The sequence below is a fragment of the Papaver somniferum genome, chromosome 8 (genome assembly GCF_003573695.1).
Source record: "Papaver somniferum cultivar HN1 chromosome 8, ASM357369v1, whole genome shotgun sequence".
Classification (NCBI taxonomy): domain Eukaryota; kingdom Viridiplantae; phylum Streptophyta; class Magnoliopsida; order Ranunculales; family Papaveraceae; genus Papaver; species Papaver somniferum.
In genome coordinates, this window is record NC_039365.1 from 155,732,615 (window position 1) to 155,737,217 (window position 4,603).

Sequence of the window (4,603 nt, forward strand, 5' to 3'; positions counted from 1 at the left end):
TTATTTGATGTGACTATCAGTGAATCAGAGGAGGTAACTATGATTAAAACCTTAGGTGATGAGCCTTTATATGAAACTTTCTCTTATCTGATTGTGATGATGGTTTAGAGGAAAGAGTTTACCCTGAGAATACTGTTTTAGAATCTAGCGATTTAGAAACACTAGTCTTAGAAGATGATAAACTCGTAGAAATGAGTGAGGATGAACCCAACTTAGAAGAATCTATTGACCATTTCCAGGAATCTGATGACCTAGAAATTAGGGAAGTTGTGACTAGTCTTTCTAGAGACACAGAAAACTCTAAGTTTGGGGGTGATTATCATTCTCCGTGTGCTTTAACTCTTAGAAAGTACCCTCCTGTAGGACTTGACATTTGTGACTCAACCATCTTACAAGATTATTTTCATACACGTTTTCCCGAACCTAATGATGTCCAGAAAGAAGCTCAGTTGTTAGAAACCCATCCTCTGGTTGATGTGGTTAACCCAGGCTATGATACCAAGATTGACTTTGTTTTCCCACAAAAAACTTTTCTTCCAATTGTGGGAACTTTTGATTTTAAGATGTGTCGGTTATTAAGTTTTGAGACTAAACCTAATCACTTTAGGATATTAGGGTCGACACATTTTCTTAAGGAAGAACACCTCTTTCATTGTGGTCAGCTGTGTGAGTCAAATATAATTGACTTAGAGGATCCCCAATTATTCAGGTTGTTGTTATGTGCTTCTAAGTTCTTAGTTGAGTTTTTCCAGACTCTAATACCTGAACCGGATCTTAGCTTTGAGGAAATCCAACCGATGAAAACCTTTTATTTAGACCCTTTTATAGAGCCTGAACCTGAACCACAACTAGATGTAGTTGTCTTAAGCAAGGGTATGTTCGGTATCTTCTTGGTCTGTTGCAGTTTCCTCTTATTGTGGGTAACACTTTTTGATCCAGATGACCCACAGTTATTCCGGCTACTACTATATGATTCTACGTGGTGACTAATCCTTGCTTAGTCTGGCTGAAGACTTTAAACTTAGCACTTCTTGGGAGGTAACCCAATATTCATGCGACACGGTAATATCTTTCCTTATCTCTTTTGCTTCATTGGTAACAGTTTCTCCTTGTTCATGTTTTTAATTTTATCTTTAGAACATTTAGGACAATGTTAGGTTTAAGTTTTGGGGTATGGGAGCAACTTTTTAGTTGCATAATAAATAAACTCCAGAGCCTAGAAATTTATGCTTATTTAGGATGGCACTAACCAATCTAAGTGGATGGAAGCATTTTGGTTTTAGGAGTTGAGGGACCAATCTGACTAGATGGAAACATCTAAAGAGTCTATTCATAAAAGCACAGAGCTCAGGTGTTAGAAATAACATGATAGTTTCGCCATATCTCGTTGAGTCCACTGCTAGGGTAAAACAGAGTGACTGAGTATTGAAAAAAAAAATGAAAAAATGAAAGAAAAAAAAAATCTTAGACCAGACCATTTGACCAAACGGAATAAAATTCAATAAAGTCGACCACTGGAACCCTTGTCTATGCCAGTTGTGTTGACCTAGATTTAGGATTATCGAACACTGGTTCCCTTGTATATGCCAGTGATTTGATATTAGTCAGACTATCTCAGTCATTTAGGATAGGTTTATTTTGGCAGTGGCCTTCAGACATATATGAGAAACATCGTTCACCTAGTTAACATCAAAACCATCTATATTTTTTCTATATCCATCTCTTAATCTATCCATATGATTAGTCTGTTGGACCCAACTATTTTCTATGTAGTTGTGTGATCTGATCTTGCTGTTTCTATCTGTTAGAGCATAACTCGGTTGAAACCACCAAGCGTTGGTATGTCAAGTTTGGTTGTCATATTTTAGTGAATAAAAACTCATGTTAAGAGTCGCTTGATTATGTACTAGAGTCAACTTCTTGTAGGTTATCTTGAAAGTGTTAGGATATGACATTACAAGTATTGCGAAGACTTGAAGATGTGAAGAAGCAAGGAGCTACAACGAAGTAAATTCATCCTAGGGAACAATGTTTACATGTGTTCTAAGGAAGTAAATTCATGAACTTGGTTTGTGAATCGAAAAGGAAATCGCCAGGTGTTATTGGTTTTGTTATTCATTGCATATCTTATGAACAACCAATATGTGTGATTAGTAGAACCGCTCATGGTCTGACTTATGTATTGGTATGACTTTTATTAGTGAAACCGATCTTAAGTAATCACCTGAGATGGTATGATCGGGTTTATGATTTTGTGTCTGACCAAATCTGGGAAAAGGGGAACCGATCCTAGTAAGAGGTGCAGTACATCACAAAGAGGAACCGATCCTATGGACATGTACAACACGTTTTTAGGCAAATGGGAACTGACCCTATGGACATGTGCAACACATATAAGTTAGATACAATATATATATGGGGAACCAATCCTAGTACCTAGTCAAACGAATTTTAGAAAGCTAGTGTGACTATGTACAGTACTCAGATGGAGGTAGAACCGAAACTTGTTTTGGTAGAACCGTTAAACCCATGATTTGTGATTGAATGTTATTTGATCAATCGCATAGTTCTTGAAATTAAGATGAACCAATTCTAAACTTTTTTGGAAATGTGGCAAATCGGTTTCAAGGTTATAAGTATGAAAGAAAACTTACAAAGTTAGGATGTCGACATTTTTTGAACACGTGTTGTGAATGTTTATTATTTAATTGTTCAAAGTTATTCCTTAATAGCTAAGGGAAGAGAATCCCAGGATCGAAACATAAATAAGTTAAGAATCTTTTAATTAAGGTTATTAATTTCACTTTTAGGAAAATAAGAATTAGTAATGTGCATTTACTAATTAAAGATTTTCTGAGAGATTTCGATCATTATTTTTGGACAGAGCATTTCCAGGAATTATGGAAACCGAATTTGTGCTTTAATGAATATCTTGAGAATATTTTCAGTTTTGGAAATTCCTTAGTGTCCAAACTTCCTTGTCTATATAAATACTTAAAGTTTGCATTTCTAGCAAACTAATCCTTCGTAACAGCAAACTACCTCTTGTTGTGCTGCTACTGGTGAAGCCGTCTATTCGGAGAGGAGAGTAAACTAATTAGGATAAATCTCTTACGGCCGCTCAGTTTAAAGTCTTCTTTGGTATTGAGAATCTCTATTAGTACCGTTGGTGGGAAACTAGATAATTGCGGTTTATCTTTTGTTTTCATTGATTTGATTGACTAACGGTGGTTGAACTTTGATTGCACCTAGTTTGTTTATGCTTTAGGATCTTCTCTTCTGATATAAGATTCACTCAAACTAGTTCAGAGTTTCGACAGGGATCTTTAAACTATTTGTAGTTCTAAAGACGATCATGTGATAATCCATTGTTAACAGACCCCGTTTTGTGCGTGATTGATCACAAGAGATTCAAGTGATTGTGTGCAGGTGTTTATTGAAGATCTAAGAAGATTTTAAGACGAAGAAGATATTGAAGATTTCTGATTTGTGAGTTCATAATCTTTGGTGTGCACAATACTTGTTTCGGTAAAAAAAGGATCCAATTAATAATCAGTTTTATCCTTGTGATATAATTGGATTGATTAATTGAGTAGATCAGCATCAACACAATTCTTTGGATTAAGAGTATTGATCGCAAATTCTTAACGATTACTTTGGTAATTGAACATAAGATAGATCTGAGGACCTGACGAAGGAGTTTATGTTAAGATAAACAGAAGAGCCTTTGTCCGACTCATATCACTTGGTTGAAGAGAGTTGATACCAAACAAATTTGTTGTTCCTTTACTGTTTGGAATACGAACCAAAGGAATTGTTCCAAGTACGTGACTTATTTATAAGTTGGAGGCGTGGGAATACAGACGGAACTAGGTGAACTATAGGTTTAGTTGCTTGGTCTCAACTATACAAAGTTAGGTGTAATTTTGTGTAGCGGCTTAATCCTGAGAGTATTCAATTCTGGACAAAGTCCCGTGGTTTTTCTGCATTTGCGGTTTTCCTCGTTAACAAAATATTGTTGTGTCATTTACTTTTATTTTCCGCAATTATAATTGTCTTTATTATAATTTAAAGTAAATTACACAAACATTAATTCCTATTTACTTGATAAGTGAATCCAATTGTATTTGGTTAAGTCCGAACCTTTTTATCAAGTAAACATACTTCGTTGTTGTATTGTCTTGATCTCGTATCCATAGACGATCACATGAAGTGTGAACCGATTAGTTGCATTGTCTCGACTCAGTCCATAGACAATCACTTTCGGAGAAAGGACTTATAAGTAGGAAAAGTTTTAAAATTGAGGTATATTTGGGTACCCTCGTCTTTTAACTATCGTGATTGAGTGCAATCGTAAGATTGGCTTAAGACTAATTTCTCCGATATGCAAGATAAAAAAGTAGTCACAAACATCTTCGTATCATCGTTTGTGATTCCACAATATCTTGTTTCGCTAGTCGATTAAGATTATTTTAAGGTGATTTATATTTCTAGGATGTTCTTCGGGAATATAAGTTTGTTATATCAATTGCTTCATGTTCACCTTGATTTATCAAAAGACGGAACAAAAACTCGTAGGTTTTTCTGTGGGAGACAGATTTAT